Here is an 8,712-nt window from a genome sequence, read left to right as displayed (position 1 = left end):
AAATGTACAGGTGAAAAAGTACTAGGAATGCAAATGGAAATCATGATATTTCAGTTGGAGATAAATCAGAAAATACATATAAGAAATTTATAAAATACTGTCTTTAGAGAAAGGGACCAGACACTTAAACTTGCCCCTTTTAAAAGACCAGAAAAAAATAAATTTCAAACCCACCTAATTAGAGCTACCTGAATGATTTGAACTTCAGAAAGGCAACTAGAGGAACAAGAAATTACTGAACCAATAACGTTAGGATTTGGTTTTGTGAGAGATTTGGTTTTAATATATCCACAATGATTGCAGATAGGGTACAAAATAACAAGTAGATTTCAATATGCTTAAAAGAGTTTAAATCATCTATAAGTAACCTGGAGACAGAAGGAAACATCACTTTATAGCCAAGGTACTTCATGAATTTTTAGAGGACTTTTCCCTCCTGTCTTTATAACAGCCAGCACTAGCCTTTTTAAGAGGCAATGTAGTTCATTAAATATCTCTCAGTACTGAGCAAAAATTGTATTTTCTGTGTGCTTCACTTCTCCTCAAACATTCATACAGGGCCACATTGGCCAACTGCTGGAGCACTTCATGGAAAATTTGCAGCAGAAATCTCCACATACTCATAAACATTGCCAACAAAATGCTCTGTATGCCTCTGAAAATAAATAGTTTCTGAAAAGATGCAGGAAAAGCCAGTGGCTTGTGGAACTGGATAAATCCTTGGCCTGTACACTAGCCAAAATATAAAAATTACCATGCAATCCAGCTGGGGTTACTATATAGTCTTCTATTTTTAGAGATTCTTTTTACAATTTTATTAATAGTGATATTAATTTCATTTCATTTCATTTCATTTCATTTCATTAATAGTTTTATTAACTTTACAGCTTGGATTGCTCTAGCACCACTTGTGCTCAGTATTGTGCAGAATTATTGTGAAGAGTAACAACTTTTCCAACCAATCTACAAGATGAGACCCACTAGACTCATTTCATATTTTACCAAAGTTTCCCTTTCTCTGTCCACATTTATGCCCTCATTTAGCTATTGTGCCCGTCTTTTCTCATGTTTTTCTCTTTTTTTTAAGCTGCATGTTTTTGGGGTGATAAAGTCTCAGAATGCTTTCACTACAGTTCCTAGCAAAAAGGGCCAAATCTGCCACAGAGTTAAATAGCAGGGGGAGTTGTGGTGAAAATAAGACTGGTAGATAGCTTAAAGGTTGTCTGCTGCTCAATTACCCCAGTGTCATACCCTGTAGGGCCTTTTTATACCGGGATATGGAGAGAATTGCAGTTCCTGAGGCACACTTCCCATGTCAGAGGGAGGCCATTACTTGTGTCTGACACCCACAGCTCTGCATCCCTCATTAGATTAATCACCCCTCTCTGCTGAGAAGGATCAATTCCCCTGTTTTCCCTCTTCTCTGGGTTTAGCAGCAGAGCACTGCAACTGCTTTCTGCTGGATTTAGCTCTGTGCTTCCAACTGAAGATGTAAAAGTCTTCTTTGAGGCCTATTTACCACAGTGACAGAAATGACAGAAATTGGCAGGGAATTTTTAACAGTGATTATCTTTTCCCTAATTGGAATCACCATCATCACAACTAATAACTTGGCAAGTTGTTCAGCTTGCTTCCCCATGATGAACTGTGGTCAATAGCTTCTATATCTTTGGAGGCTTTGCTGTCAAATGCAAGTTCTCCAGTAAGTCTGGAGTGCTGTGGAGATCAAGGAACAATGGAACCTTAATGGATGATTCTCTCTGTGAAAAATATAGCGTGTTTCCATTGTTTCAAAGTCAAGGGACAAGTTTACACAGTCTGTCAGCAGAAGATTTTCAATAGGACTACATCTCTAGGCTGGCAGGTGCCCAGGCTAGATTTGCATCAGGTGGGAGCCAGCCAGGCTTTGCTGAGGCAGGTGTGGTTTTAGGGGTGGGGAGCAGAGAGGCCACTGGCCCAAAGAAATTAGATATTAGGAAGAAATTACTTATTGTGGTGGTGGTGGGACCCTGGAACAAGCTGCCCAGAGAAGTTGTGGATGTCTCTTTCCTGGAAGCGTTCAAGGCCAGGTTGGATGGCACTTTGAGCTACCTGATCCAGTGGGGAGGTGCCCCTGCTCATGGTGAGGGATGAAACCAGCTGGTCTTTTAGATCCTTCCAACCCAAACCATTCTGTGATTCTGTGATGTGCAGCCTGATTTTACAATGTTTCATTTAAGCCAGGTATCCTGACATGGGCTTTCCTCTGGTCAGCACTACCCATGCATTTGGGCCTTAATTCTGTGCTAAGCTAAACTTAGATATTGGGTCAGACCTCCTTGATTTTAAAAATTCATGGAGATCTCTGTTAAATCATGGGAGTGAGTATGGCTGCTCCTGTCAGGACAAGAGCCATCAGGTTAAAGGGCTCTACACATGTGCAGAGCATATCATCAAAGCAAATCCCAGCTAGTGTCTGCTTTGTTTCTACTGGAGAAAGTTGCAGCTCAAGACATAGGCTGATTGGGGGATTTGGGAAGCAGCCAAGGTTGAGGATAATTGGAGATTCAGGAAGCCTGCCAGCCTTTTGTGCCCACCTCTGTACAAGCTGACAGGGAACCTTAGAGTATTGTTTTCCTCTTCCTGTGTCTCAGTACCCCCATTTGAAAATAATATCAGTCTTCCTTACAGTATTTGAAATGCATGAGGAGCTGAATATCATTACACTTACTGGCTTTTATGCTAGAACTTTGCATGCCAGCAAACAGGCACAAAAACCCGTCAATAATCTTGCAATTTTGCCATCACACACTTGACCTGTGTTTTAAAATTCCAGCTTTCCTGAGTTCACATTGTGAAGAGCATTTGAAATTTTTCAGAGGAACCCCTCTAAAATCAAAGCACCCAGTAATAAAGAGAAACAACAACAGAAAGTATTACTGTTTTTACAACAACCACATTTACATCCAAATATTTTATGCATGCAAAAATATGCATCCATGCCTATATTTTTTTTTAGATTTGTTTAAAATGCAGATAGCTAGAAAAGCAGTTGCTTATTACATTTTTCATATACACTTTCAAGGATGATCTACAGTGACTCCTTTTCTCCCAGATGGTAACTAATATCCTTTTCTCTTTTGTTGTTTTTGTTTATGGTGTAACTTGTGACCAGAGATTTACAAATACCTGACTATTTATTATGCTGAAAGAACTTCTTCTTTATTAAATCTCTGCCTTTAATATTAATTTCCTCCATCAGTTAGGTATCAATAATAGACTCTATGATTAAATTTATGGCTTACAGCATTTGCTTTTAACCCTGGGAAAATACTATTTTATATTTTTTGATTAATCTATTTTTCATTTTTTTATTAATCTATTTTTCTAGCCTACCTTTTTTTTGTCTCTTCTAGTTCCTGTTTCTTATGATGTTATATTTAAAGATTACTAAAAATTGTTATCTGTTGCAAATGTCAAATATTACCAGATATATTTCCTAATTTTTGTATAACTAGGATAAAATTTACAAGCAAAAGTAAGCCCCTTAGGAAATTCTGTGCTTTGATCTTTCTAAATTATAAAATCTGCATTAACATCAAGTGAAAAAGGCTGGGTAGTAGTGTGAGTTAGTGTTTAATGGGTAGATAAACTTCTGCCATTCCTAATATATTGTTTTTATCTGAGATCTCCTTATATAAAATGTGATACAGACTTTTCATCCAGAAATAGCTTGTGTTGGATTAGTATGCCTATGAATGGCTGTTCTATCCCACCAACCCACCTAATTACCTGTGCTGGAGATATTGATGACAGTTTGGTCACTTAGTTTCAGTGTCATGCCCAGTGCTGTCTCTGGAGTTAATTCTAAGGGGAATGTTCTTCATTTTTGTTATCTTTAATGAGAACTAGGAGAGAAGGCTCTGCATTTATTTAATGAGAATGTCACGGTTTGAGCAGAGCTAGAGAAGTGAATTTGAAAGGCTGATCTTTATAATGAACCAGAACATTGTCAAATCTCATCAGCCATGATATGGAATTGGGGTTTACAGCTCTGTGTCTTACATGAGGTTGAATAACTGTGTGCACGTGAATTCTGCATGCTTAAACGTACAACCTCTTGTCTCTTATGGAAAAATTTATTCATGATATACCTTTACACATGGTATTGATCACACAAAGTGTGTAGTGGGTTGGCAAATGCTGTTCAGGGAGAGCAAGAAAAAGAAAAAAATTTAGCACTGCTGTATGCTTCATGCTTTCACTAGGAACTTGCTCTTAGAGACAGAGCAGGAACTGACATGGCTTAGGGAGTAATGTACTAAAGTAATTTTGTAAGACCTTCCTGATGAATGTTATATTACTTCTAGGCATGATGAAAATCCACAGCACTGACATTGTAAGTGAGGCAGGATCCCTCTGAAACAAAGAACAGTGCTTGCTTTGTACCTCAGGTTCAGCTGACAGTGGAGAGGATGCACAAAGCACAGATGGATTCTAAGTCCAAGACAATGAACTGCTTCCTCAGTCTTGCCTCTCAGTTTTTCACCAATTCTGGATCTACTGTTGAATGGTGAGAATATCTGCAATTTTTCTTATGTAGCAAAGCCATGGGAAGATAATTGAAAATACGTTCTTTATTATTATTCACAGGTATGATGGGAGAGGGGAACCTGAAATGCCTGAAAATTGCAGAATACTGAAATAATTGTCTTATGACTAAAGAGTCCCCTGTCTATGGTCTCTCCAGAAAGTTTACTCCTATGTGTGGTCTAATCCATGTGGAAGAATGAATTAGCATATCCAGCTAGCATTTTCTTTGTTGTTTACATGTTGGAGGATCTTCTCAGAAATTAAGTGGGATTGTTTCAGCTCAAGCGAGATATGAAGATTACTTAACTCTACTCAGAACATAAGCACAGAGATATTAACTAGGACTGATCCCCCTCTCCTGAAATTGGTGGGTGCTCTTAAAGATAACAGTAATATGCCCCTTATTTGCTACTGCACAAAAATTCTGTGGTGGATAGCAATATAGCTTCTCAGTTAAAGGAATTTTTCAGGCCTGCATCTGACAGATGCAGAAAGCCTACAATGCCATTGCTGCTTCAGTCCCTATTTTTGGTTTTACAGTTCACACAGAGCCCAATGAAATTACTGGATTCATCCCCACTGATTCAGCTAATACTGAAACTGCTGGAAAGCTGGTATAGATAATGCTCAGGCAGTGTGGACTGGGTTTAGCTGTGCCACACGGCCCTCTTGAGCATTCCAGCTTCCTTTCTGGTTCATTTAACCAAGGGAAAGCAGCTGAACTGATCAGCCCAGGCCTCCCAGGGAAGCTGGAACTTGCAGAAGAAAGTTGTATAGTTCTCCAGCATGGGAACAACCATTGGCTGCTAACAAAGCAGGGGGATATTGCCAGCAATTCAGAGTGCCTGTTAGTCTGTGAGCAGTCTGTTTGTGTGTATCTGGCACTCAGGTGAAACCCCAGGTGACTTTCATATGCTCAGCAATGCCCTGACTTCTGCACATTCAGGTAAAGTCAGATACAATGGCCGGCAGCTTCTGGTACTGAAGCTAAACTTCTGGAATTGTTAAAAAAAATGGTTGCAAAATGGAGTTAAATAAGTGAGGTGATGATGGTTTAGTCAAGCTACAAAAATAGCAGCAGCTACTACTTACAAAGCCATATGATCTCAAAGTCTAGCCATATACTTTACATACAGCCCAGATTATAGCTCCAAACTCTGCTGAAAAAGCAGCTATTGTTGGGGGCCTGCTATTTTACCATATTTTTCCAAATAACCTGTTACAATGGATAGAGCAGCTCCTACTAATTTTCCTTATCCTTCCTGATTACACAGATAGTACAGAGCCAAGGATTTGGGTTGCTATTTTCACTCTACTTTTTTATTGTCCAAATCTTATCTTTATTTCTGATTGGAATTTGAAATCCCAGTCCCTAACAGTAACATATTTGGACATGTTGTCTAGCTAGGAGAATGCCTTACCTGGATCTTGAATTTGATCCAGGCCAACCAGCACAATGGAATGGAATGGAATGGAATGGAATAGAATAGAATAGAATAGAATAGAATAGAATAGAATAGAATAGAATAGAATAGAATAGAATAGAATAGGAAGGGACCTACAATAATGTTCTAGTCCAGCTGCCTGCCAACTAATTTAATCCACTTTAAAGGTTATTTAAAGGAACCCTGCCTACATTCTTAGAGAGCTCACATCATTGCTGTACTGAGGGAATAGCTTTTGCCTTGAACCAGATTTTCCTGCCCGTTCCCAAACTCTGAGTGGTATCAAAGGCTCTAACTCAGGTTCCTTTGAAAGTTCTATCTTCTTTTTGAATCTGGAGCTCAGTGTGACCCTGTACCAGAGACTTGCCTGCCTCATTGTACAGCGAGATGCTTCTGCTCCACAACTGGATTTTAGATAAATTTGTGTGAGTTCCAGGGACATGAGTGGAGTTGGGCTGGGAAGCCAAAGCTGGGTTAGTGGGATCCACAGATAGACTTGAGGCCAAAGCAGAAGCAATCACAATTTTAGAACTAATTCCAGGAACAACCTTGTGGTCTCACTCCACATCCTCTCAGGAATGGCAACCCACCACCCACATCCTTCTGTACTGCCTGTTTCTGTCTGGATATTGCCCAAGGGCTGAATTTGTGAAATGGTGATCAAAACCCCACGTGCTCCCTGTCAGATCTTCTCTTCCTTTGGAAGGGCTGAAGCAATCACCTCCCCATTTTGGTCCCATAACATAAACACTTATGGGAATATAGGAGAGATGTCACTTCTAGCAGAGATGTCACCATCTCAGCCTCAGGGTCCTCTGTCCCTCCAGCTTTTTCTTGCTTCCTTGTGCAAAGCTTCAAGGGCCCTGGGTTTTATTAGGCTCAGCTCTGAATCTTGATCCCCACTGCTTTCCTGTCATTGAGAATTCACTCTCACTTTCCTTTGTAAAGGTCAGAATTCCCTGTCCCTGGTCTCAGTGTGTCAAGAGGCAGCATGGGCAAGTCCCCCTGCTTCTTTGCATCTGAACATGACTCATGCTGCTTTTCAGAAGGGCAGATCTCTGTGAGTCTGTTCCTGCTTGAGGCAGTGAGGGGAGCACTTGTAAATGCAGCTGCTTGGCTGGAGGTGACAAACAAAAACAAGGCCTTTGGGGACACAGGTTCTGAGCAGGGAAGGCCAAAATAAATGAGACATAGGAGGGGATTTTTGCCCTGCACCTCAAAACCTACTGCTGCATGTATGCCATGTGTCTTGCCTCTGTGTGTGCATTGGTACAGAGCTGGGTGCTGGTGTAGAGCAGCAGGGTGCATAAAACCTCATCTCTCCAGGGCTTTTAAATCCTGCCAGGCTGCCTGTGTGATTTGGGGCCATATGCATATCAGCAGCCTGGGTATACAGTCCTGGCACTGAGCTCTGAGCTGAGTCCTTGCAGAGGCATTTGACATATTTGTTGCTGTGAAATGCTCAGCCTGTTTCCTGCAGAAATACACTCCCGCTGCAGTTAAATACAGTGGCAGTGATAATGGGGAGATATGATTGAAGGCTCTGCAGGAAAAGCCAGGTGGTTTTTGTCCAGCTGAAAAATGGAGACACCTTCATCACTCAGAACAAGTGCTAATTTTAGTGTACAGGGAGCAGATTTGGCTCCACCTGCTGGTTTCAGGCTGGTTGCAGGCCAAGATGATGTTTTCCAGGGAAAATTCCAAAACACGTAATTTAAATTTAAATAAAAACGAGAACAGATAAAAATTCTGTTCTTTGAGGTGAGATTGCAAGCATTCTGGACACAAAACTTACATAAAAACAAATAAATAAAAAGAAAGGAAAGAAATATAAGTGATTTTTTCCCCATGATAATGAGTGAAACTCTTCTGGAGATTTTACTAACTTCAGGGACATTTGGGAGTAAAGCAAGGGGAATTTTCTCTGAACGAGTGTCTGTTTTGAATGGTCTGTTTATCTGTAGTCAAACTCCCTGTTAAAGATGCACTGACATTCTAGCTTTTGGGTGGATAAGCTGAAGATACCCATTCTCAATTATGCTGTAAAGTAAACTGCTCTCTAAAAGCTTATTGCAATTTATAGGGCTTATGAAAATGATGATTATGGTGATTGCTACCCAAATGCCTTTCAATTTACTAATAAATAGTGTGATGAGTTTCTTGTGCTGTAGCCATCTGTTCAACACTGAGATGTTCAACACTAACAGATGACAGTTGTATTTCTGTTTGGTTTGGATTTTCTTTTTAATAATAACTCAAGATCTGTGTAAATTTTAATGACATATTTTCCATCCTTTTTTTTCCTTGCTTCTATGGGATAAAGGAAGATATGCAAAGAAGACACATTTTACACATAAAGAAGACTGTAGATTCAGATCCCTCGTCTGTAACAGATTTCTTGTGGTATTTTATTGAGGAATTGAAGACTGTCATATTTGCTGTGGGTAGGGACCCATGTTTGATTTAGAATAAAGTTTCTGGGAAGCATTTCCTATTATTTTGTACGTCTGCATTTGTTTCTAGGAGAGATTTTGGTATTGGGAATGCTGCAAGAAGCAGGGTGGAGTTGACAACAGCAACACCACACTCCTGTTCTGTGCATAATGATTAAGTAACTTCAGGCAGTAATTTCAGAAATAGAGCAACAGCTTTGCAGGAATGGACACTTCTTTATTTGTTAAGCCTGGATATGACC

The 8,712-nt window shown here is 39.9% G+C and overlaps 1 long non-coding RNA gene across 1 annotated transcript; it reads left to right on the top strand.

The window, feature by feature from the left end:
- Positions 1–3,014: 3,014 nt before the first annotated feature.
- LOC143693822 (uncharacterized) lies at positions 3,015–8,491 on the top strand. The gene is made up of 3 exons (XR_013181802.1): positions 3,015–3,097; positions 4,350–4,552; positions 8,341–8,491. It is a non-coding gene; the product is annotated as an uncharacterized LOC143693822 (long non-coding RNA).
- Positions 8,492–8,712: the final 221 nt, after the last annotated feature.

Source organism: Agelaius phoeniceus, chromosome 4, assembly GCF_051311805.1.
Source record: "Agelaius phoeniceus isolate bAgePho1 chromosome 4, bAgePho1.hap1, whole genome shotgun sequence".
NCBI lineage: Eukaryota > Metazoa > Chordata > Aves > Passeriformes > Icteridae > Agelaius > Agelaius phoeniceus.
Note: the sequence above shows the minus strand (reverse complement) of the source record. Positions and strands in the feature narration are given on the sequence as shown.